The following is a 27,561-nucleotide window of genomic DNA, read 5'->3' as shown; positions in this document are numbered from 1 at the left end:
TGCCAATTCTGAGCAATTTGTAGTGAGACTTGCGACCGCTGTGTTCTGCGCTTAGTGGCGCACATATCCATAGCAAAGGCCGAAGTGGGAAAATTCAGTAGGGGTTGGATTTCTATTAGGCAATAACTCAGTGTCATCTCATCTGGCATAGTAGTGTGCTTCCTTTGATACTTGGCTAGAAAATAGCCATAGGAGAATACAAACAGCTTCTTGAAGCCTACAGTAGCGTTCTATATATTTGATTTCTGGTTGATCTGCTGGTGGCTGTAGTTTCTGCAGTGCATGTACTTGCCAATTCTGAGCAATTTGTAGTGAGACTTGCGACCGCTGTGTTCTGCGCTTAGTGGCGCACATATCCATAGCAAAGGCCGAAGTGGGAAAATTCAGTAGGGGTTGGATTTCTATTAGGCAATAACTCAGTGTCATCTCATCTGGCATAGTAGTGTGCTTCCTTTGATACTTGGCTAGAAAATAGCCATAGGAGAATACAAACAGCTTCTTGAAGCCTACAGTAGCGTTCTATATATTTGATTTCTGGTTGATCTGCTGGTGGCTGTAGTTTCTGCAGTGCATGTACTTGCCAATTCTGAGCAATTTGTAGTGAGACTTGCGACCGCTGTGTTCTGCGCTTAGTGGCGCACATATCCATAGCAAAGGCCGAAGTGGGAAAATTCAGTAGGAGTTGGATTTCTATTAGGCAATAACTCAGTGTCATCTCATCTGGCATAGTACTGTGCTTCCTTTGATACTTGGCTAGAAAATAGCCATAGGAGAATACAAACAGCTTCTTGAAGCCTACAGTAGCGTTCTATATATTTGATTTCTGGTTGATCTGCTGGTGGCTGTAGTTTCTGCAGTGCATGTACTTGCCAATTCTGAGCAATTTGTAGTGAGACTTGCGACCGCTGTGTTCTGCGCTTAGTGGCGCACATATCCATAGCAAAGGCCGAAGTGGCAAAATTCAGTAGGGGTTGGATTTCTATTAGGCACTAACTCAGTGTCATCTCATCTGGCATAGTAGTGTGCTTCCTTTGATACTTGGCTAGAAAATAGCCATAGCAATAGGATAGGATTGTTTGGTTTTAAAAACTCAAAAAAAAACAAAAAACACAAAAAAAAAAAAAAAACACAAAAAAACACAAAAAAAACCAAAAAGAAGTAAAAAAAAAAAAAAAGTTATAACTCTCATTTTAAAAATGTTTAACCCGAGGGCTAGGGGTAGAGGACGAGGGCGGGGACGTGGGCGTCCAACTACTGCAGGGGTCAGAGGCCGTGGTCCTGGGCGGGGTGAGACACCACCTGCTGATGAGGGAGCAGGGGAACGCCGCAGAGCTACACTCCCTAGGTTCATGTCTGAAGTTACTGGGACTCGTGGTAGAGCACTGTTGAGGCCAGAACAGTGCGAACAGGTGATGTCGTGGATTGCTGACAATGCTTCGAGCAATTTGTCCACCACCAGTCAGTCTTCCACGCAGTCCACCCATGTCACCGAAATCCCCACTCCTCCAGCTCCTGCACCTCAGCCTCCTCCCCCCCAGTCTGCCCCCTCCCAGGAAAATTTGCCATTTGAACCGGCATACTCTGAGGAACTGTTTTCTGGACCCTTCCCACAGTCACAAACCACTTGTCCGGTTGCTGATGAGCAATTTTCCGATGCCCAGGTTTTCCACCAGTCACAGTCTGTGGGTGATGATGACCTTCTTGACGTAGTGGAAGTGTGTAAAGAGGTGTCCGACGATGAGGAGACACGGTTGTCAGACAGTGGGGAAGTTGTTGTCAGGGCAGGAAGTCCGAGGGGGGAGCAGACTGAGGGATCGGAGGATGATGAGGTGACAGACCCAAGCTGGGTTGAGAGGCCGGGTGAACACAGTGCTTCTGAGACGGAGGAGAGTCCTCGACCTGAACAGGTTGGAAGAGGCAGTGGTGGGGCCAGACGGAGAGGCAGGGCCAGAGCTGGTGCATCAGCGCCACTGTCAACTAGTGAAGCTCCCGTGGTGAGGGCTCTTGCGGCGAGGGCTAGATCTTCAGAAGTGTGGAGGTTCTTTAAGGAAACACCGGATGACCGACGGACTGTGGTGTGCAACATTTGCCAAACCAGGCTCAGCAGGGGTTCCACCACTACTAGCTTAACTACCACCAGTATGCGCAGGCATATGAATGCTAAGCACCCCACTCAGTGGCAACAAGCCCGTTCACCTCCGGCCGTGCACACCACTGCTCCTTCCCCTGTGTCAGCTGCTAGTCAGCCCCCTGCCCAGGACCCTGGCACAAAAACCCCATCGTCGCCTCCACGATCCTCCACAGCATCCACCAGCGTTCAGCTCTCCATACCCCAGACGCTGGAGCGGAAACGCAAATATAGTGCAACCCACCCGCACGCCCAAGCCCTTAATGTGCACATCTCCAGATTGCTTAGCCTGGAGATGCTGCCCTATAGGCTAGTAGAGACCGAGGCCTTTCGCAACCTCATGGCGGCGGCCGCCCCTCGGTATTCGGTCCCCAGCCGCCACTACTTTTCCCGATGTGCCGTCCCAGCCCTGCACCAGCACGTGTCAGACAACATCATCCGTGCCCTGACCAACGCCGTTTCTGACAAGGTCCACCTGACCACGGACACGTGGACGAGTGCTGCCGGGCAGGGCCACTATATATCGCTGACGGCACATTGGGTTAACTTGGTGGAGGCTGGGACCGAGTCTGACCCTGGGGCTGCTCATATACTGCCGACGCCGAGGATTGCGGGGCCTACCTCGGTCCAGGTGTTTCAGGCCTACTATGCCTCCTCCTCCTCCCACCCCTCTTCCACCTCCTCCTCCGAACTACCATCCGTGGGCACGGCGCCATCAGTCGGTAGCTCTAGGCACAGCAGCAGTGCCGTCTCTAAGCGACAGCAGGCGGTGCTCAAACTGCTGAGCCTAGGCGACAAAAGGCACACCGGCCAAGAGCTATTACAGGGCATCACGGCGCAGACTGATCTGTGGCTGGCACCGCTGAACCTCAAGCCGGGAATGGTTGTGTGTGACAACGGCCGTAACCTGGTGGCGGCTCTGCAACTCGGCAGACTGACACATGTGCCATGCCTGGCCCATGTGTTAAATCTGATAGTGCAGCGTTTCCTCAAGACATACCCCAATCTGTCAGATTTGCTCACGAAGGTGCGCCGCATCTGTGCGCATTTCAGGAAGTCCAGCCCAGATGCTGCCACTCTCAGGGCAGCGCAGCGCCGCCTCCAACTGCCCGCTCACCGACTGTTGTGCGACGTGCCCACGAGGTGGAATTCAACACTGACCATGTTATCCAGAGTTTACCAGCAGCGCAGAGCGATTGTAGACTGCCAGATGTCAACTTCCACCAGAACTGGTAGTCAGGTCAGTCAGCTTCCTCAAGTCTACAATGAGGAGTGGACGTGGATGTCTGATATCTGTCAGGTGCTGAGTAACTTTGAGGAGTCAACACAGATGGTCAGTGGCGATGCCGCCATCATCAGCCTCACCATCCCGCTGCTTGGCCTGTTGAAAAACTCTCTGGTCAGCATGAAGTCGGAAGCTTTGCGCTCGTCACAAGAGACGGGGGAAGAATATTCCCTTGTTGATAGCCAAAGCACCCTGAGGTCTGTTTCTCAGCGCATATCGGAGGAGGTGGAGGTGGAGGAGGATGAGGAGGAAGAGGAGGAGAATGTTGGCGAGACACAAGAGGGGACCATTGTTGAGTCCTTCACTGTTCAGCGTGTATGGGCAGAAGAAGAGGAGTTGGAGGAGTTGGAGGAGGAGGAAATGGACAGTCAGGCCAGTGAGGGGAGTGAATTCTTACGCGTTGGTACTCTGGCGCATATGGCAGATTTCATGCTAGGCTGCCTATCCCGTGACCCTCGCGTTCAAAGAATTTATTCCAGCACCGATTACTGGGTGTTCACTCTCCTGGACCCACGGTACAAGCAAAATCTTTCCACTCTCATCCCTGCAGAGGAAAGGAGTGTGAGAATGCATGAATACCAGCAGGCCCTGGTGCACAAGCTGAAACAGTATTTCCCTTCTGACAGCGCTAGCGGCAGAGTGCGTAGTTCTGCGGGACAAGTAGCGAGGGAGAGTAGGCGAGCAGGCAGCTTGTCCAGCACTGGCAAGGGTACGCTTTACAAGGCTTTTGCCAGCTTTATGTCACCCCAGCAAGACACTGTCACCTGTCCCCAGTCTCGGCAGAGTAGGGCTGATCTTTACAGAAAGATGGTGAGGGAGTACGTAGCTGACCATACCATCGTCCTAAATGATCACACAGCTCCCTACAACTACTGGGTTTCAAAGCTGGACATGTGGCACGAACTGGCGCTGTACGCCTTGGAGGTTCTTGCCTGCCCTGCCGCTAGCGTCTTGTCCGAGCGGGTTTTCAGTGCAGCTGGTGGCATCATCACCGATAAGCGTACACGCCTGTCGACTGACAGCGCTGACAGGCTGACGCTTATTAAAATGAATAAAGGCTGGATTTCTCAGAATTTCCAATCTCCACCAGGTGAAGGAAGCTCAACCTGAATAATTGATCCACTCCTCCTCCTCCTCCTCATTTTCCTCCTTCTCCTCCTCTTTGTACAGTAAAGTAGAGGAAAATGGCTATTTTTTGACAGGGCCCACTGGCTCTTGCTATAGTACTTCATGCATTTAATTTTTCTGGAGGGCCACCTACCCGGTCCTCTGTTTGAAACAATTTTTGTGAGTGCCACATACAGGCACTCAATCTATTCCATTTTTCTGGAGGGCCACCTACCCGGTCCTCTGTTTTAAAAAATTTTTGGGACTGCCACATACAGGCACTCAATCTATTCCATTTTACTGGAGGGCCACCTACCTGCTCCTCTGGTTTGAAACATTTTTGGGACTGCCACATACAGGCACTCAATCTATTCCATTTTACTGCAGGGCCACCTACCTGCTCCTCTGGTTTGAACAATTTTTGGGACTGCCACATACAGGCACTCAATCTATTCCATTTTACTGGAGGGCCACCTACCTGCTCCTCTGGTTTGAAACATTTTTGGGACTGCCACATACAGGCACTCAATCTATTCCATTTTACTGCAGGGCCACCTACCTGCTCCTCTGGTTTGAACAATTTTTGGGACTGCCACATACAGGCACTCAATCTATTCCATTTTACTGGAGGGCCACCTACCTGCTCCTCTGGTTTGAAACATTTTTGGGACTGCCACATACAGGCACTCAATCTATTCCATTTTACTGCAGGGCCACCTACCTGCTCCTCTGGTTTGAACAATTTTTGGGACTGCCACATACAGGCACTCAATCTATTCCATTTTACTGGAGGGCCACCTACCTGCTCCTCTGGTTTGAAGAATTTTTGGGACTGCCACATACAGGCACTCAATCTATTCCATTTTACTGGAGGGCCACCTACCTGCTCCTCTGGTTTGAAACATTTTTGGGACTGCCACATACAGGCACTCAATCTATTCCATTTTACTGGAGGGCCACCTACCTGCTCCTCTGGTTTGAAAAATGTTTGGGACTGCCACATACAGGCACTATCCAAATTAAATTGTCTCCATAGCAGCCTTCACACGTTGTCTCCATTGCTACCTCCAAAAGTCGTCCATATAGCTGCCTCCATACATCGTCCCTTTATCAAACGAGGTGTGTCAGGCAGAAATTTGGGTTGTTTTCATGGATTCCACATCAAAGTTGTTAACTTTGTCGCCACCCTGCTGTGTTATCCACAAAATATACTGGCAAACTTTTACCATTTAGGGATATTATTTCAGCGCTTCTTGCGCATCTGTTTACATTCCCCTCACCCGGCATATCCTAAACTTATAAGAACGCTACTACACTTGATCTTATACAAAAGGTTCTTAGAAGTGCTGTTTGGGGAGTAGCCTAGAGACAGGGGCTTGGATTGGCGAAAGCTCGCCTGGCAGCGGAGCGCCAGCTCCATGCGCATCATGCGCTTCTTGCGCATCTGTTTACATTCCCCTCACCCGCCATATCCCAAACTTATAAGAACGCTACTACACTTAACTTGGTGCAGGCTGGGACCGAGTCTGACCCTGGGGCTGCTCATATACTGGCGACGCAGAGAATTGCGGGGCCTACCTCGGTCCAGGTCTCAAAGGCCTACTATACCTCCTCCCACCCCTCCTCCACCTCCTCCTCCTCCGAATTACCATCCGTGGGCATGGCGCCATCAGTCGGTAGCTCTAGGCACAGCAGCAGTGCCGTCGCTAAGCGACAGCAGGCGGTGCTGAAACTGCTGAGCCTAGGCGATAAAAGGCACACCGCCCAAGAGCTATTACAGGGCATTCCACATCAAAGTTGTTAACTTTGTCGCCACCCTGCTGTGTAATCCACAAAATATACTGGCAAACTTTTACCATTTAGGGATATTATTTCAGCGCTTCTTGCGCATCTGTTTACATTCCCCTCACCCGGCATATCCTAAACTTATAAGAACGCTACTACACTTGATCTTATACAAAAGGTTCTTAGAAGTGCTGTTTGGGGAGTAGCCTAGAAACAGGGGCTTGGATTGGCGAAAGCTCGCCTGGCTGCAGAGCGCCAGCTCCATCACAAGATCCAACTAACATAGTTGCAGCACCTTTAATCTACTACTAGTTCACTGCCTCCATACATGGTCCCCTTATCAAACGAGCTGTGTCTGGCAGAATTTTGGGTTGTTTTCATGGCTTCCATGTTAACTTTGTCGCCACCCTGCTGTGTAATCCACAAAATATACTGGCAAACTTTTATCATGTACCGATATTATTTGAGCGCTTCTTGCTCACCTCCTTTGGTTCCTCTCTGCCACCCATTGGTTTGAAGCCTGAGTCCATTTAGGGTATGTCGCCATGACACTCTCTAGCCTGCTGCCGCTGCCTCTGCATGCCGTCCCCTATAGTGTCAGGGTCAATTATTGGATGTTTTAGATGCTATCTAGCTTCATTCTGTCACTCTGTCATGGCCATGCTGTTGCCCATAATTTTGGCATAATGGTGCGATTAGGCAGCCTCAGAGGCATCCATGCATGCTGCCCCTGCTGTTTCCTGTCCATTTCCGTGGTGTTTCCATCCTTTTCTGAGGTTCCCAGGTGTTTGGCCAAGCTTCCCTGTGCAGAGCCTTGGTCCCCTTGAAAAATGCTCGAGTCTCCCATTGACTTCAATGGGGTTCGTTATTCGAGACGAGCACTCGAGCATCGGGAAAAGTTCGTCTCGAATAACGAGTACCCGAGCATTTTAGTGTTCGCTCATCTCTAGTAAAGACCCATCCAGCCACTCACAAATTTTCACATTAAGGGAATCAATCCCAGAAATAATAGATTTTAGGGTGGGGAGAAAAGTTTGCTTATGGATTTTAAGAAGACCATGGAAAATAGTGACTGGATAGTCTGGACAAAAGAACCTACCCTGAGTATCAGGTATAATACCATGATTGGCTCCTTCTTCCACCAGATATTTTAGTTTCAATGTGAATTCTGAGATTGGGTCAGTTCTAAATTTCTGTAAGTGTCAGTATCAGTGTGTGTAAGTGTGTAATAGAGATGAAAAGATCTAAATTATGATTCATATTTAGTACAGTATTTTAGCTTTAGTAAATACAGATAATTACAGATATGCTGGAGATATTTGCTGATACATTATGATTATAAAAATTTTAGGTTTCTTTCATATAATTAGCTGTTTTTTCAGACCCCACCCTGTATTACACAAACGTCATTGAATTGTCACCAAGCAATCCAAGTATTCACTAGAGAAACCAGATATGATGATGATCCCTTATGGCCTGGGTATCAGATCTTTGTGTGGTTGGACCCTGCATAGTTTATGGTCAGCTCCACCTTGTATTCCATGTTATTCTGTGGACTTATGTTCCTCTGGGTGTACTCAACCACAGCAAGTCTTCCCATAGAGTGCTGCATAGGTGACATTACAATCTAATAAGACAGCAGAACCAAATATGTGACCTCCACAATATGAGCCAAAAAACAGCAATATCTATATGAGAATAGCTACTGGAAATGCACAAATAGCAATTAGACCCAGGCCCCAATGTTTAAAGAATAACAGTATTACAAAAAGCTTTTTATATTTGTATTAGGACAGAACTGGAGTTTTATAGGGAACCTGTCACCAGATTTTACCCCATTAAACTACTAGTCTCCCTTAAAATCCCTTCTTTATTGTGAAATTTCACTCATATACTTTTAACAAATGTTTTCCAAAGTCATGCAAAAATGAGAATAATCGAGTTTCGCCTGAAATGAGTCAAGTTTAGAGGCTGCAGGAGGAGTGTCACTTCAGACAATCCTTTCTTTGGTTCTACAATATCTATAAACATGCTTTTAGTGTCATATTAATGATCAGCAGTGGTTGGTTCTGTAAGATCCAGAGATGCAGGTATTGAAATGAATAGTTGGGAATTATCACTATGTCATTATCTGCATTTCCAACTATGGGTTTCATTAAATATTAGGCAGGCTCCATGTGACCATTTTTTCAGCTTTATCGCCCCGCAAATTCATTAAAGTGGCTTTGGCCCAATCTGTCTGCAGTCTTCTGCTGCACTGCTGGTTATTTTGACTTTTTGCCAAGAAAAATCAATGATAAATATAACCCCTATGTCTTTCAATGTCTCTCTATCTATGGATTCTTTTGGACAGAAATGCCTTATTTAGATGTTATGTGCGTGACTGTTGCGTGCTATTCTATATAAACATTTCAGCTGGGAACAAACATTAGCATGCTCTTAATAATGTCCTCATGTCTCAAGTATGTAAATACCATAATAACTTCAATGGAGGAGAAAGCTTCAGATCACTTTGTATTCATCCTCCAGGGCTGCTGCCTCCACCAGAACTTCAAATTACATGGGTGTGGGGCACCAAGTGCACACTTGTCCTGGGATACTAAGCATACAGTGGTAGGGAGAGTGTAAGCCAAAGCTACAATGTTGGACCTCTGCTTTTATGGAGTCTTATTCATACACCAGTATTACATGTGTTCTGTCTCCTTTCCGGATACACACCACCACCTGACATAACCTGCGGCTGTCTGACACTTGCACATCTGCCAATACCTCTAACCTGTTTCAAAAATGTGATTAAATAGCAATAATTTGCCAGAATCTATTCTAATGAAAGGATACATGTTCATAGCTTGCTGCCTGCAGATGTAGGAGACCAATTGATGAACATGAAAGTATGTTTTACGAAATGTTTATCTAAGTTAATGTGATATTTGGAAAGTAGGGGAACCGGTTAATCCTGAATATAATACTGTATAATTAATCTAAATAAAAATTCCAGTCTATTTTAAGGCTAAACAATGGCACAGTTAAGTATGACATTTGCTTATGAAGAATTGTGCCACCTAGTGTTAAGGGTGTATAGCAGGGGGCACAACCACTTATAGAACTGAGTGCTGGTGGACGCACTTGTTCGGTCACCCTCCCCACAGTCAGGAGATAGTGATCCTGCAATTACTGGATAATGCAAGGCAATATAGCTAACCGAAGCCCTAAAATATGATAGTGTCCACTGCCAGCGTAGGGAGACTGATCCTGAAGGGAACCAACCTACAAAACACTTTAATTACATAGATCTAACAATTCTGAAAAAGATACTGAAACCATCAACAAGCTGCTATAGATAGATATATTACACTGGGGGCTGTTGTAAATAAGTTAAAGGTCTACTTGGATAATTTCTATCATAATACCCAATTCAAGCATTAGGTGTCCATACATTATACTGCAAATTCTATTTGGTCATTGTTGTTAATGTAACATTCCACAATATGAATAAAGGCATCATAACAAATCATGCTTGCTGATGGTTTCCAGGTACCTAAACATCTTTATTCATTATGGCACAGAGTTAACTAAAGCAATCTCAAATAAAAAGTTATAAACAAGTTCCAAAGTTTCCAAAGGTCCAAAAGAGAAGTTGTTCCTTTAAATAGATGATGTTTTAGAGTCCTTACAACATATCTGTGATTAAACTGAAGCATGTGATCTTTGTTTTGCAGATATACAATATTTTGCAATGGTAAAAATTTTGGAAACAAAGACTATGTCACTGTGCCAGATTTTTCTTGTAAATGTATCTGGACATTTTCAGCGCTGGAACTATGAAACATACAGTACAGATCACAGGGGTTGGGATTTCTTATCACTGCTGCTAGAAGATTCCTTTATGAAATGGCTGATAACAGGGAATAATAGATTGTTTAACATGCACAGCAGACTGACTTTCTGGACTGTTACATATAGCAATTCTACCAGCTAAGTAACTACATGACAAAGCATTAAAGAAAAACTAAAACGAAAGAAAAAGTGGTGTGTTCAAGAGCCATTGTATTGCATCAGCAACAGCAAACTGCAACTCATTGCTATCATAGGAACGTGCAGCTCTACTGCATCACTACGTCAGCTTAAAGAAATACCTTCAAAAAGATGTCTGTGTGTTATTATCAATTGTAAAGTCCAAAATGTGTTTCCTTACCTGTGAGAGCAGTTATTGCTGGGTTGTGGCTGCGCTAGTTACCCTCTGCTTGGTGCTGACTGAGCTCCATGCCGTATGCTGCTGCTTTTATGTATGCGAGTCTCCTCTGGCTACACCCACACTGAAGAAATCATCATCACTTTCAAAACTTCCCATGTGCTTGGAAAACCCCACAGGTCTCGTCCTAGCCCAACATGAAGGGTCTACAGATAAATGTGTTCCTCTGCACATGAATTTATATTTCCTCTAAAAGCAGCCAAAGCATTAGCAAAGCGAAAAAACCCTAAAATAATGCACAACCTCAGGAGATAATGTATTAGGGGGTTCTGTTTCTTTAGAAATCCACAGACAATAATACCGTGTGCCAAATGATAAACTCAGCCAAGAAACATCTGACAAAATAAGCTCTTTTATATGTGTATTTCTATCCCAGTTTATCAAGTTGTTAACATTCTATACAAGCCTTCTATATGTTCTATGGGTAACATCAGCTCTATTACAACTTACGACTCAGCTTTCCCTGATCTCTGAGGCTGACCCAAAAAAAGAAATTACCAAGGAGCTGAAAGAGCTAATAGTGGGTCTGTCTGATCAACATTCTACACGCTCCCTAAGATTCACAAACCTGGTAACCCAGGGAGACCCATCATCTCATGAGTTGGCACCCTCACAGAACCTATTTCTGGATATGTGGAAGGCATTCTCAAGCCTCTGGTGAAGGGCACACCAGCTATCTACAGGAAAGACATAGTCGGATCCAGGTTCCTGTAGGTCTTTGGGTGACAGAGCCTTAGTGGGCCCCTTTGCAGTAAACTCACATGGCGTCATTCTCCCCGATTCTGCGGTAAGGTTCACAAAATTCATCCTTCAACTACTCATTCAGTGAAATTAATTTTCTGGATAGAACAAACAGATTGAAACATCACTGTACCACAAACCAGTTGACCATCCGACATACCTCAGATGGGACAGTTTCTATCCGTAACACATAGAAAACTCCAAAGTCAGGCAATAAGATAGAACCGCATTTGCTCCAACACCACAGACAGGGGAAAATAGTTATCTTCTCTGAAACACAAACAAGTCTTGGTCAAGTGCTGGATTTAAATGTGCAGGACTTGGATCTTAAAGTTTGTTGTCACTGCAGTTTCTCCTTCTTCTGCACAGGAGAAGGGCATGATAATACAACAGAAGCTTTTGTCCCTTCTTCTGCCCTTACCTTTCTACACAACATGGCACTTGTCACAGTCTATGGGAAATAGTCCCTTGGGACTAAAGTCCGTGGACTCCCTAGACCAACCTGGAAGATAACGATGCCAGCCGCAACCCGGGAGCGGAGTCTAAGTGGACTCCTGGTTTTCGCCAGAGCGGGATGGACTTGCTGTGGCGGGGAGCCACCAGGTCGATCCACAGGTGCGACTAGGCCCGCGGTGGCAGCCAAGGTAGGGACACGGGGCAGGCAGGACCACGGGAAGGCAGGACCGCGGGATGGCAGGACCACGGGATGGCAGGACCTCGGGATGGCAGGACCTCGGGATGAATGGACCTCGGGATGAATGGACCTCGGTAGGACAGCTAGCAGGACCTTGGAAGGATGGCTGGCAGGACCTCGAAAGGACGGCTGGCAGGACCTCGGAAGACCACTAGGATACCGGACTGCCACAGGATTACAGGACCGCCACAGGATTACAGGACCGCCACAGGATTGCAGGACCGCCACAGGATTGCAGGACTGCCACAGGATAACAGGACCACCACAGGATAACAGGACCACCACAGGATTACAGGACCGCCACAGGTATACAGGATCGCCACAGGATTGGAACACGAGAACACCAAAGAAACACGGGAACACCACAGGAACACGGGAACACCACAGGAACACGGAGGCGTCTGGAAACGCTCAGGAAGGCTTTCACTCCAGTAGAATGACCTGAAGATCTGGCAGTGGAGGCTGGGAGTCGCCAGGCTATATAGCCGAGCCGGGAATGCCACAGCCAATAAGGAGGACGCTGGCCCTTTAAGGCTGGGAGAAGGAGCGCGCAACTGCAGGGAAGAAGCATGCAGCCTACACGCCGGGAGCCAGAGTACAGACCAGAGCCAGGAGAGGTAAGTGAGGGCAGGGGGAGCAGAGACCGCGGCAGCAGGCACGGGTGCACCCGCGATCCGTACCGAGGATTGCGGGTGTAACCATGACAGCACTGAACTAGAGCTATGTAAAAGATGCAGCAGCATCCATTATTCGACCTTGGGATCAAATGATCGCTGGCAGTCAAGAGTTGAGCTACTGGGTCAGACCCAGAAAAATTCTGCCCCAGACCTCTACCACCAGAAGAGGCAGTTTTCCTCTTGTAATTTTTACACAAAAAAAAAAGCAAAGTAAGTCTGAATAGTGCAAACAACCTTTTATGGCCTCATGGTAGACATATACATTCACAAAAGACAATCACTTACATAACTGAATATTTAGCCAAACATAAATTAAAAATGTGCCTCCCACAGTAATGCAAAACATCAAAGTAGTTTGCCCAAGATTCTACATTAATTTTATATCAACAGGGAATCCATTCATTATGTTCTTTTATGAAGGAAATAAAAAATCCCAAAACTTGCTAAAAAGACCTTTTTACCTTACTAAAACGTTAACTCACTTAGTTCATACTACTTTATGCCCATCTTTTAGTATCTGATACGGGCAGAGGGACCCCTTCAACAGCTAATCATGTCCCCTGTAGCTAGAAGCAATATGTACGAAGACAAGGGACTACTACTTTAGAAACTTTAGGAGTTGCAGAAGTTGAAGTCTGTCCCCAAGTGTGTAAGGAGCTCCAAAATGAAGCAACTAGTAGCTTAAAAGAAACCTACTATCGGGAAACTACTTTGTGAAGTAGTTCCTGATGAAGTTTGCCTATGGCTGCAACCGCTGCAGCCCATTTTTGTCTTAAACTTGGATGCAGCTGCTGGCAAAATAAACTTTAATAGCATACTTTGCAAATTAGGCTACTGGGGGAGAAGGCTACTCCATGCCTTCAGTATCCTCTTCATACCCGCCTCCCCATTAGTCGCCGCAGGAAGGCAGAGAGGTGTGTCTCCGGCACAGGAGAAGGAGCTACTGCGCTTGCGCACAAAATGAATCTAAAGGCGAGCCTGGAGGTGGGTGTGAAGTGGCTACTATGGGCGTGGAGTAGCCTTCTCTCCCACAGCGCTCTTAGGCTACTATACACCCCCAGTATTCTGATAAATGTCCCAAGGTGAGTGGAAGACAAGAAAAGCAAGGAAGAACCTTCTAATGGAGGGCTTACATATTTTATTAATACAATAGAAAACCTGTAATGTCTTCCAATTATCAATTTATAATTTGCCTGAATAGTAAATTCATACAAAATTCCTATGGGAAAACAGATCTTTGATGATTTGAGGATCCATACTTTGAATATAGAAGGCTTAATTGCATGCTATGAATTCCACTGACACCATGCATGTGGCCTCTCATGCTTTAGCTATCTCTATGGGACATTTCCTAAATAGAAAGATCATTGGGTGAGAACAAGATGGAATGTGATTTGTAATGGACCACAAGATATATTTAGTGTCACGTAGTATAACTGCTAAATGTATTTTCATACAATGGAATTTCTTATCAGGCAGGAATTGCTATGTGCCCAGCAAGAGCCATAGACAAGGCCAACCTCACAATGCCTCTTAAGGTAATAGCAGAATTAATGATGTTGCAAGGGCAAATCAGCAGCCACCAAACTAAATCTACCCATCAAAGGTACTTGACTACAGACTTTAGTAACTTTTCTTTATAACTCAAACAGCCAATAATACTTAAAGGGGTTTGCCCATGAAGGAAAATTTGTATCCTCTAGTGAATTACAGACACTTCATAATTCATCTAGGTTTATCAGCTGACAATCTGGTTAGATTATGATGGTACAGGTTTATATACACTTTCATATACCTTTTGAAAATTATACTAGTATCTGACACATAGAAAGACATGACAGATCAGAGATGAGATGATAAGATTTTTGAGATGAGAGAGAGAGAGAAAATCAGTGAGAGCTCCACCTTGGAATGCAAGGAGAGGCCAGGCCTCATTTAAGAAACTTGTCTTCATAAGCATACCCCTTTAAATAGATGCTGTATTCTCTATACATCAATTGGAGCACGTTATAGTGTATAAAGAAAGGGCATATTAGCTCAGAAAATAAAAATATAATATGTAAATGAGCCAGAGGCGCTCTGGCTGATGTCGCCTTAGCACCTCTCGTCCTCCCCGGGTTTTAATTTAGTCCGCCGCCCTTGCTGTAAGCCTCCTCCTGCTCCCAGCCGAGGAGCCAGGAGCTGGCCGGTGATGGCAGAGTCAGGTCATGGATAGGCGCGCTCTCTTCTAGCTCCTCGGCGGGAAGCAGGAGGAGGCTTACAGCAAAGGAAAGGGGGGGGGGGGATAAATTAAAACCTCAGGAAGGAGACAAGTGCTCAGGGCGACATCAGCCTGAGCACCTCTAGCTCATTTACATATTTTATTTTTATATTTCTGAGCTTATATGCCCTTTTTTATACACTATAAACTGTTCCAATTAGTGCAAACTGATGGTAGATGTCTTTTAAAGGAAATTTACCATCAAAATCCATCATGATACAGCAGGGACACTTACTCATAGATCCAGGCACTGTGGTAATCTTCTTATATTTGTTATCTGTCCTCCTTCCTTCTAAAATAATATTTTAAAGTATTTTAGATACCACCCTAGCCTCTTTTAATAATAGTAAAACTGGATCTGAAGTTTTTAACATTCTACATTAATCCAGATCTAACATCTAGTTGAAGGTTTTCAGCTTCAGCTATCATCAAGTCACTAGAGCGTAGACATGAGCCAATAATTTATGGAAATACAAAGTAATGATAGTATTTGTTGGAATTTCCAGTAACCCGGGGCAGCAGTGGGAAAGTGATGTGTTATCCCATACTAGAATAGATATAAATAATACTTTCTTCAGGCTGCAAAACAGCTGGAGGGGAAGAGAGCTTAGTTTCATTTTATATGTGTGAGTCCATCTTTATTAAACTTTTGTTATGACTCCTTTAACTCGTCTGCAGCTTGCATTTGTTGGAGGCCCTCATAGCATGTTAAAGCTCTAGTCTAAGATTTCCATTTCTAAGCATAGTTAGTTACATTGATCGGTTTTTCCAATGTAACTAGAAAACTATGTTCAATAGATGGCACAATTAAAGACACCGAAATCTCTGCTAGAAAGTCAGACAATGCTGACAACTGGGGCAAAAACCTTCTTTAGGTAATAATTGGGAATCAAAGCACAAAAATTATATGAAAGAATTTATAAGGAATTATTATTACAACAAAAGATTTTTTTAAATCAAAATGCCAGAGGCTATTGGAACCTGTCATTATATAAAGATTTACATTCCCTTATAGTCTTAGGAAAACTTTTGAAACTAAATGCCGTACAGAGTAGCACATATTCGGGACCGTACAGTTTCATTGCCGGGGAAAAGATAGAACACTTCCTATCTTTCCCCCGTAATACGGCACCATGCACCATGTTTCTCTATAGAGAGGGACGGGGCTGAGCCCTTCCTCCTTCCTCCTCTCCCGGGTGCCGACGTGTGCCTGCTATGCTACGGTATGGCGTGGCCACGTTCGGGTGAATAAAGCCTTATTCTTGGAAGCAAAAATAGACACAGAACAATTGTTATGTATAACTGCCAAGCAGCTTGCATGTTTAGATACTCTGGGAATTTACTTTTATTTTCCAGCCACTTTATACTGTCAGGAGTTCAAGAATGTTTGTTTAAAAGTGAAGTATGGCAGGAAAGAGTTAAATAGTCTCCATAGAGAGGAATTCTTATACAGAGAGGATAAAAGCACTAGGAGGAGAGCAATGAAATACAATGCATAGTCCATGTTATCATTCTTCCTGTCATTCACATATGTCCACCAATCTATATAGATCCTTATGACCCAGAGATGCCAAAAGCATCCACGTCCTTAAAACTCTCAATGCTGGTCCCAAAGTCTAATGAAAAACAAAAAGCCACAACACTCCTTGGTAGAGGAGAAAAGTTACACTCTTTATCTCTACATTGTACTATGGTACCTGGCAGAAAGGATTAGCAGCTACTTGTGTGCCGCTGATCTTTTGCACTCCTGTAGCATGAGGTGTTACCCCTATAACAGCTAATATACATTCCATCCAGAAAGGCCAATACGTAACAGCTAAAGAAAATGAATGAACCGAAAATGTAATTTTGAGAATAACCTGATGGGTATGTTCAGTCTGCAGAAAGATGAGAGGATCTTCTCTTCTCACATTAACCGTAGTCGTTATTCTAATGCTCTCAGGGAGTCTTCTTTTAAGGTTTTGGTAGAGGTTATGACACTATCACAAACATGGAAAGACCTATCAATCAGTCCGAGCAAGGTAAGTAGCAACTATACAGCAGACACATTTCTTGGTTACTGGACCCCTTGGTTTCTGCGGAAAGTTGCAGCATTTCCAATTAAGAAACTCTCAAACCCCCTGTCTGAATCTGATGTTACCTGTGATTTTACCCGCGTAGCTATAGTGAAGGGCTACCTTTAACTGAAAGGACTGGGGATATTGATTTCCCTGAAGGTTTATATTCTTGATTACAAGACAGCTTTAATAATTCTCAAAAATATTATATCATTGTAATAGGGGTAGTTATTAAAATGGGTTGTCTATGAGAACATATCAGCAGAAAAACATATCCTGAGTAGGATTTCCTTGTCTGATTGTGCATACTGTATATACTCGAGTATAAGCCGATCAGAGTATAAGCCGAGACCCCTCGGGTGGCCCCCGGTGTGCAGCGCTGCTCCCCCGATGTCCGCGCGGCTCGTCTTCTGGCTTCCACACCCGTCTTCTTTCTTCTGCTGGGCGCCGCCATTGTTCTCCCCCGGCCGACAGGCGCATAGTATGACGCGCCGCTGCTGACGTCATACTAGGCGAAACTGGGAAAAACATGGCGGCGCCCAGCAGAAGAAAGAACACGGGCACGGAATCCAGAAGACGAGCCACGCGGACATCGGGGGAGCAGCGCTGCACAACGGGGCCACCGGAGGGTGAGTATATACGTTTATTATTTTTTAAGTATTTTTCACTTGTGCATTGACTCGTGTATAAGCCGAGGGGATGTTTTTCAGCACATTTTTTGTGCTGAAAAACTCAGCTTATACACGAGTATATAATTTTTAGGGCCCCTGAATGTACTAATATTGAGGAATTCCTTGCTGGGGTTTTTTCCACATAGTTTAAATTTCCACGAAATACATAACAGCAAAAAAGAAGAAGTTTCTTTCCACGGTTGAGTAACCAATATGTACTTTATATAAAGCTTGTGGTATTGTGTTGCGAGTAAATATAACAGTGATTATGAAATTGTCTTACACCATACTATGTTTGTCCTTAAAGAAAGTTCCTTTGTAAACTGTCCTATATTTGTATAACTGCAAGTGTAGGCTATATTTATAGCCTTGTATTTGTGAACCAGGAGGACCAAGATGAATAGTGAAATTGCACCTCCAAAGCTAAGATTTAAAACTGTGCTTGGATACATGGAATTGACATTGGTTATGTTTAATTTTAGATACAGAGGAACAAGTAACCAAACCCTATAAGAAATTATATCCAAAGCGATTCCCAGTGGAGTTTTTCAGTTTATGCTTTAGTAACAGCTCAGGACAAAGGTTGGGACTCTTTGTGCATTTTGTACTGCCCATCCATGGTATAAGACTCCATGTGACTCCATGGCTGCACAGTGAAGACAGAGGAGAAGCCAATCACATGTGCCATCACAGTCACGTAAGAAACAAACTGGTTACCGCAAGGAGGTCTATTGTTAGCATATTACAATCTAACACTTCATTGTACTGGAGCTCTACAGGAAACATGTTCCCACTCACTTACACATGGGATGGAAACCACTTCAACCTTTGATGTGTGGACAAGGAACGCACCGCGTGCAAAGTGGTTGTTACTATGTCACCATATTTATAGGTCCCAATTGTCTATTGTGCCACCTTACATAGGAGGGCCTGAGAATGAACTGACATACCCATCTACTGTGTTACTTTCCATACCACTATGCTGGCTTCAGTGCAGGATTGGCTCAACTAAAAAAATGTCCTCACCCTAAAAAGTGACATATAGCCTGTTGCCTTTTATTTAAAAAAGATATAAAGACCTACTACTTATACAATATATATATAGAAACTGATGTGGATTAGCTACTGGGGAGGAAGGGGTATAATGGATAGATCTAGTATTCCTAATTCAAGAAATATTTACTGTAAATCCTAAATTACATTTATTTATAACCCTCATTAATACCTCATAATAATACCAGGCCATTATTTGGTAATGATCCACAAAAATCCAATTTCTTTAGTACCGGTAGATCATTTCTTTATAAATCTGAATGAGATAAACAGAGGGTTCTCAAATCAGTAGGTCAGACAACATTTCCACTGAGACGCTTCCCTACTATCAGCGTCTCCTGTTTAGCTGCACAACCTATTGATGGCTATAGCAGTCTTAAATCGATGGATCGTCTAATCAGAGGTTCTGTGGTTTCATATTGACCGCTGTGTCTCAGCAGGAAAAGAAAAGGGAAATATGAAGTTGTTGAAATGTTAGAAATGACTAAAGGACAGATTGATGTAATTAGCCTAAAACCTTCATTAGTAAAGATTTACTAGAATCTAACATAACCTGCTCTGGAATTTTTGAATAATCTGTTACTTCTTGTAGAAAGGTGATGATTAGAGATGAGCGAGCACTAAAATGCTCGAGTGCTCGTTATTCGAGACGAACTTTTCCAGATGCTCGAGTGCTCGTCTCGAATAACGAGCCCCATTGAAGTCAATGGGAGACTCGAGCATTTTTCAAAGGGACCATGGTTCGGGAATAAAATGTGTTAATTAATTGAAAAAGAATGTCTTCTGATAAGTGATCAGATGTATGCAAACATCTGCAATCTATTCTTCACTGTTCCGCGCGTATATTATCTCCCGACAAGTTAACAGATGTGAAGAACAGTGAAGAATAGAATAAAAACAGTGAACACAGGATCATTTAAGTGAAAAACACAGTGAAGAATAGATTGCAGATGTTCTGCACATCTGCTTACTTGTCGGGAGATATGCTGTCCCGGGATCCGCTGCTCTTCTTCCACTGAAGTCTCCCCCATGTCTCCGTGCCCCTCGATGTCTCCGTGCCCCTCGATGTCTCCGTGCCCCTCGATGTCTCCGTGCCCCTCGATGTCTCCGTGCCCCGATGTCTCCGTGCCCCTCGATGTCTCCGTGCCCCTCGATGTCTCCGTGCCCCTCGATGTCTCCGTGCCCCTCGATGTCTCCGTGCCCCTCGATGTCTCCGTGCCCCGATGTCTCCGTGCCCCTCGATGTCTCCGTGCCCCTCGATGTCTCCGTGCCCCTCGATGTCTCCGTGCCCCTCGATGTCTCCGTGCCCCTCGATGTCTCCGTGCCCCTCGATGTCTCCGTGCCCCTCGATGTCTCCGTGCCCCTCGATGTCTCCGTGCCCCGATGTCTCCGTGCCGCTCCCTGATGTCTCCGTGCTGCCGCTGCCCCATGTCTCTGTGCTGCTCACCGTGTTCTTCACACATATATATTGTTCTTCACATGCTATTTTGGGCGCACCGTTCCGTGCGCATCTCCCGACAAGTAAGCAGATGTGCCGAACATCTGTAATCTATTCTTCACTGTGTTTTTCACTTAAATGATCCTGTGTTCACTGTGTTCACTGTTTTTATTCTATTCTTCATTGTTCTTCACTGTGTTTTTTTAATTAAATGCTCGATCTCGAGCAGGGGAAATACTCGTCCGAGCAACGAGCCGTCTCGAGTACCTTAATACTCGAACGAGCATCAAGCTCGGACGAGTATACTCGCTCATCTCTAGTGATGATCAAGCCTTCTTCTTGTTCAGTGATACAATGTTGCAGGACTGATGTATCATTCAATGCACCTGCTGGATGATTACACAGATTTACAGTACAGTATATCATTATAAAGACAGATAGGGACACCTGGCTCCATCCAGCTGTAATAACCGAGCAGGTGAAGAACAATATTTTAGTGGCTTAGGTTCAGTTCACATCATCCGTTATCAAATGCCATAAAAAATATTTCTAGTTGCCTATGGTAACCAATCACAGCTCCCCTTTAACATTTTCATGAGCACTGGTAAAATAAGAGTTGATCTGTGATGGTTGCCATGGGCAACTAGAAATATTCTGACTTTCAGAAAGCTTGATAAATGTGCCCCAATGTGCCCCATTCTGTTCACTTTTGCTCTTTATTTTCCATTACACTCTCCTAAACTAGAAACATCGGACACAAGTGTTCCAAGTGATCCTCATACAGTAGCTGGATATTTTACTTGCATAAATGGAAGTTCTATGACATTTATACATTGTATATTCTGTATTATACAGATGTTTTTCTATTATTCTATGCTTTTACCCAGTAAGATGCTGTTTTGAAGAAAGCAGCAATGTTCTGCCTGTGTATTATTTATATATCTATAAAACTCAGTTCACACTGGACAGTTTCTAGCCTTTTTTTAACAGGGAACAGGGAAATAGCTTTTCACATTGCCTTAATATATTTTAAAAATCCTTTTTTATTCAATGATTAACTGCACCAATGATTAACTACTGGGCAGTAGAAGGAGCTTTTAAGTTTACTGTTAATTATTAAAATAAATGTGCATCTTAGCTAATATCCATTAGTCTTAAAGAGACAGAAAAAAGTTATGGAATTTCCAGAGATGACGGTGCAGCCCCCTCTGCTATCCGTCATCTATTCCATTCAGATCGTTTCTTCAAGTTATGTATGGTCAGGAATTTCCTATATTTCGCCTCCTCTCCTTTAGTGCTCTTCTTTTCACCTTGATCCTTTGTTTTCCCTGTGAGTCACCCAGTGCTTCTCATTTGCTGGTCCACTTCGCAGGATTAGTAGCGGGCACAGAAAGTAAAAATATCAATATGTAGGATAACCCCAGTCATAAGTGGAGCAATTATTTACTTATATCTTATCGTTTTATTGTCTTTATTTTTGCCTAAAGACATGCGCTGTTTAGTCAGTGAAGACATGTGCTTACCTACATGGGAGGGAACTGATCAGAACATGTATTTACAAAGGTTGTGGAACGGCACCGTGTGAGGAGCTGGTGCAGGTCTTCACAGCGGGTCCGACATGACCCACCAGATATAGCCAAGAAGAGAGGATGAAGCAGCACTCCAGGAGTAGTGAAAAAAGTGAATATTTATTCCACCATAAATGTGACATTTCGCCTTATCTATAAAGGCATTCTCAAGCATAGTGAGAGTCAGTGGTCAGCTGACTTAAATAGGCGGCGCAAACATCGCCGGTACACATGACCTCACATAAGAGACATAAAGTGTATAAACATAAGTACAATAAGATAAAGAGTAGTGACTTGTATACTCAATAAATATAGTATAAAACAGTGCAAATATTGAATACATAAAGTAATCCCCATTTTAGCCCTAGGAACAGCACATAGCGCTGAAGAGGCGTATATTACAATCAATAGAGAACTGTTATTGAAACGTAGGGAGGTGCAATGGATACACAATTTGAGTTCTTTGCACCCCTCAGGTCTTAATAGAGACTTTTCTCTCAATGTCTTTATTTGATGTATTGTGTCCGAAATCAATGTCCCCTATGGGATCCGATTCATTTGATAACCTGCTCCGCAAAGTATGACATATTGAAATAAATTTTTATGCTATTGTTTAATGCTCTATTTGAATCTTACAAGGTGTGACTATTTAGGCTATATTAAGGGGACCACATTGGCCAATTATTAATTTATCCTCTCATTCTTGTTCTCTACAGCAGCAATTGGACTGATACGTGGACATATCTGACTTTCCGGCTGGCGGTGACTACTAGGTGATCGGGAATCTTTGGAACCGGTGGACTCCTCGGATGAGATAAATGATCCCGGATGGTGCGCAAATACGGGCTAAAGTTATATGGCATGAAATGCTATCTTGAGCCTGTTGTCTTGACTTACCTTGGACCCTGGGTTATCCTCCCGTACTTCACCCGGCAATGTCCCGCTCGGTTCGTCATAGTCCAATCGTGAGGTCCTAGCTGCGCCTGAGTTGAATGTTGGGTTTCCCTTAAGAAAGATGGCCGCAATGTGGACTTTCCCCTCTATACTCATGCGCACATTCTGGACTCTGATTGTCTGTACCAGACGGATTCACTATTTTACCCCTGAGTCCACTTATACGCTTATACTGATATTTTTGTATTGCATTTCTGATTCTTGTCATGCCTTGTTTTTAACTTTCACTATGCACTTTAACTAGACACGATTTGATTGATTGTAATATACGCCACTTCAGCGCTATGGCTGTTCCTAGGGCTAAAATGTGGATTACTTTATGTATTCAATATTTTATACCATATTTATTGAGGATACAAGTCACTACTCTTTATCTTATTGTACTTATGTTTATACACTTTATGTCTCTTATGTGAGGTCACGTGTACCGGCGATGTTTGCGCCGCCTATTTAAGTCAGCTGACCACTGACTCTCACTATGCTTGAGAATGCCTTTATAGACAAGGCGAAACATTGCATTTATGGTGGAATAAATATTCACTTTTTTCACTACTCCTGGAGTGCTGCTTCATCCTCTCTTCTTGGCTATTTAGACAACTGTATTCTTAAGTGTTGTGTCTATGCTTGCCGACACAAATGTCAGTTTTCTTCTAAACACGATAACCTTGTCAGCCTGAGTGCAGCCAAAATAAGATTCGCTAAATAGCTCCCAACAGTTCTGGACGGTTGGGTGTTTGTCATGGTTTTTCCCCAGTGCTTCCTGCCTTCCGGTGCTGACACTCAGGACCAGAATGTGGAATGCAGAAATGTGCAGGAACAGCACCTACCTTCCTGCTCAGATAAGTACTAGTGGTGTCCCACCTCCTAGCAGATTTGCAGCACCAGCATTTGGAATAGAAGGTAGAACAAGATTGCTACCAGCTGAGGGGAGTACAGTATGAGGGGAGGTACTGCTGGGGGGGCACCGTATGTAGGGGATCTCATGGGGGCGCAGTATGCTAACCTTAGCTAACATGTCCTCCTACTTATAGAAAAACTACCTTCTTATACACATCACATATACATAGACACATTACTTCATAAACTTAATAGCCCATGTCTCCAATATAACAGTCATAGGGTCACCGTACCTCCTAATTTTGTAATTTACTGTGGGTTACCCACTCTAAGTGTAGCTTCCACTGAATAATACATCCTGTCCTTCGGTCACCCCCTAAATCACAGATGGCGAACCTATGACACGCGTAGCCATTTTCACTGACACGCGGCCGCCTGGGAGTTTCATCCTCGGCTCCTACACAGCTGAGTAGCGGTGCAGTAGCGGAGGCTGAGAGACTGTCAGCACTCCCCCCTCCTCCTCCTCCCCCGGCTGGCCCCTCCCCCCTGTGTGAGCTGTGCCTCCTGTCTCCAGGTATCAGAACGGGGCACAGCAGGAGAGGTGACCCGGCCATAGCAGACTCCTCTGCAGTTCCTAGTTGTGTTGTGGAGGGGGTAGGGTGGCAGCACAGACAGAGGCTACACTGCTGCTGCCATGTGTGATGTCCCAGCAGCTGCCACCTCTACACTGACCAGCTCCAGAGCAGGGACCAGTGAGGACAACTACTCCCATCATACAGTGAGTAATGTCAGTGTACCTCACTGTACCTCTGTCAGTGTACCTCACTGTACCTCTGTCAGTGTACCTCACTGTACCTCTGTCAGTGTACCTCACTGTACCTCTGTCAGTGTACCTCACTGTACCTCTGTCAGTGTACCTCACTGTACCTCTGTCAGTGTACCTCACTGTACCTCTGTCAGTGTACCTCACTGTACCTCTGTCAGTGTACCTCACTGTACCTCTGCCAGTGTACCTCACTGTACCTCTGCCACCTCTGTCAGTGTACCTCACTGTACCTCTGCCACCTCTGTCAGTGTACCTCACTGTACCTCTGCCACCTATGTCAGTGTCCCTCACTGTACCTCTGCCACCTCTGTCAGTGTCCCTCATTGTACCTCTGCCACCTCTGTCAGTGTACCTCACTGTACCTCTGCCACCTCTGTCAGTGTACCTCACTGTACCTCTGCCACCTCTACACTGACCATCTCCACAGCAGGGATGAGGGAGGACAACCACTCCCATCATACAGTGAGTAAGGTCAGTGCACTGTATGATAGAAGACAGTCATCAGGGCTTGTGTGTCAGTTTTGTGACGTACAAGCCCTGAAAAATCGCAACGCCTTGCAAATCGCCAGACATTGTGATTATTTTGCTCCTTATGAAGGAGATGTGGACAGCGGCGCCTGCGCCCTCGCTATAACCTGTGAACTTTCATGACTGAAAGTTTGCAGGTTACTAAGCATTTCCACACCTGTCTGATTGTAACCGATCTATTACAATGTGCGATAGATAATGTGGAAAATCCCCATATACTGGCATACTGTAGTATGGCAGTACATGGTAGGATCAATCAGACAACCTACGGTTAAAGAACCCTAGAAGTTAAATAGTTATACATATTACATACATATAGTTATTTAAACTATAAATATAACAAAATTATGTTTTTTTGTCAAGGTGACACACCACTCGAGTTATGCTCGGTTTTTTGGGGAATTTTGACACACCAAGCTCAAAACGTTGCCCATCACTGCCCTAAATTGTACAACGCCCTTCCTGTGACCCCCATATATAATACTAATATAATAATGTGCCCTTTGACAAATCATGCCTACTAACCTGTAGTCTCCCTCCCTTCTATTGCCTCTTTCATTTTAACCCAAACTTATAACCCACCTTTCAATAACCCCATGTTGATGTGGCCTTCTACTTATAAAGCCCTTTTTCTGTTGTACCACCACTTAAAATGGCATATTTTCTGTTGTCTACCTCCTTAAAATAACCACTTTTGCAAGAAAACATTATTTGTCATTTGCAATTAAAATGATATGGCTCAATATATGGCTATTATGGAGGCAGATGCTATTCTTATTGAGCCAATTTGGACAGCATGGTATATAATACAATGATAAAACAATATAAAAGATACAAATTAGGGCTTAGCAGACCTCAACCGCTCAGCAGGCCAGAAGCTGACCTCAAAGCAGCTGCCTTGCCCCTGTAAACAAACAGGGGTATGGACAGCCGAGATGGAAGTGTGAGACACCTGCTGCATTGGAGGAGGTGAGTACAGGTTTGTTTTTTTAAAAATCCCTCCCCAGACCGCCTGCAGGATTTTATAAACAATCGGACAACCCCTTTAAGATAATGTATATTGCACTACAGTTTCAAATAAAATACCACAAAAGAGAAATTCACACTATAAATCAGACACACGCATGAATGCGATTTCCAGGTACTGAATTGAATCTCAATATTTTCGGATTTGCAGAATTTCTGTTGCAACTGGGACAAAGAGCCAGGCACTGCTGGAAAGACCTGCAGTAGATCGGATGTAGCTTCTTTGATCTGCTGATCTCTCATGAAGTCAATTTCGGAACAGAAACTAAGCCTACTGAATAGATACAGTAATGGAACCAAGCTTACTACAGAGATATAGTAGCAGAACCAAACTTACTACATAGATCAGGTACCAACTAGATATGATGCAAGAAGCAAACTAAGAAGATACAATGCAATAACCCAGATTACTGTATATGCAAAGTACCAAAGTACCGGAATCAAGATGACTATATGGATATGATGCAAGAATGAAGCTGACTACATAGATACACTACAAGAGTAATGTTTGCTGTATAAGTATGGTAGAAAAACCAAATGTGTGCACCAGCAATCATTGCCACACCCCTGGTGCACCCAGCGGCTCATTTGCAAAACAAAAGCTGAATTCTCTTTAAGGTGACAGATTGCTAGAATGGTTTGCCTGGAAAACTGCCTTCCATAAAGCCAGGATGCAGGATTGTAAACCAAGGACACTGACATACTGGTGTGTGCAACCTCTGGCAGGATCTGATCTTATTTTAGCTTCCTATGTTTTTATTTTTACAAAAAAAGTTTAGAAGAAATATGCAAATGAGCCTGAGAGACTCCGGCTTCCATTAACATTTATGGGCATATGAAGCTAAAAGAAGAGTTGGGGGCACACACCAGTATGTCAGTGTGCTTGGTTTACTATCCTTGATCCTGGTGGTAGATGTCCTTTAAAAACACAATACATGGAGGTAATCTATTAAGAATGACGTATTAACTGCAAACTGAATGCCACAGCTGTGTATATATGGATGAGTGCCCCGTCGCTCTCCACCAGGTTAGACAAGGTCAGGTGGAGATTTTAGTGATAGCTTTCTGGCAGTAGCTTTTTAGCAATAGACTGTAGTAGCTATGGCGGGGTAGGGCAGCCACACATGTTAAATTTCCCTGATAGTGTCAGCCATGTATTGCAATCTATGAAAGCAAGTTTCAAAAGCATTTTATTTAAATCATATTCACTTAATATCCATTGTGAATATACAGATGCCCACATGACCACCTGTGATCAGATCTATCATAGCAGGCAGCAGCACCGTGAAATCCTAGCCAGGCACGGCAAGTAAAGTGTCAGTCTATTTCTAAGTTGTTGTCCTCACGCTAACACCAAGATAAGCACCATCATGTATTTCCTGTCCGAGGAAGCGATGCATAATTCTTACTACTTACTTTAAAACAAAAGAGGTTTGTGTAAAACAATGTCTAGCAATGAAAATATCTCAAATTGGCTACATAACCCTTAGACTATGTGCCCTGAAGTGCTGTGCAGGTATAACCCCACTCATATCAGATCATGTATACACAAAACATACCAAGGTAACAAAAACCTGCACAAAAATAAAAAATACATTTCATTAAACTCAAATAAAAATGTGGTGATGTGTAAGAAATTTGCAACATAAGCTACATAGAGAGCCGGTATGTGTG

General features: G+C 44.2%; 1 protein-coding gene across 4 annotated transcripts in view; it reads right to left on the bottom strand.

Annotated features, from left to right (window-relative positions):
* Positions 1–27,561, bottom strand: part of TNFAIP2 (TNF alpha induced protein 2) — a 43,947-nt gene that overhangs the window by 16,244 nt on the left and 142 nt on the right. For 2 of the 4 annotated variants that reach the window (XM_072116241.1, XM_072116243.1), the window contains exon 1: positions 10,501–10,632. The exons of 1 other annotated variant lie outside the window; for it this stretch is intronic. The gene's annotated coding sequence lies outside the window, so the exon portion shown is untranslated. Of the gene's footprint in view, positions 1–10,500; positions 10,633–27,561 lie in introns of those variants that run through there. One more of the 4 variants, XM_072116244.1, reaches the window with a different exon arrangement.

This window comes from Engystomops pustulosus, chromosome 7, assembly GCF_040894005.1.
Source record: "Engystomops pustulosus chromosome 7, aEngPut4.maternal, whole genome shotgun sequence".
Taxonomy (NCBI): Eukaryota; Metazoa; Chordata; class Amphibia; order Anura; family Leptodactylidae; genus Engystomops; species Engystomops pustulosus.
The sequence above is the reverse complement of the archived record's forward strand: the minus strand, read 5'-3'. Positions and strand labels throughout refer to the sequence as shown.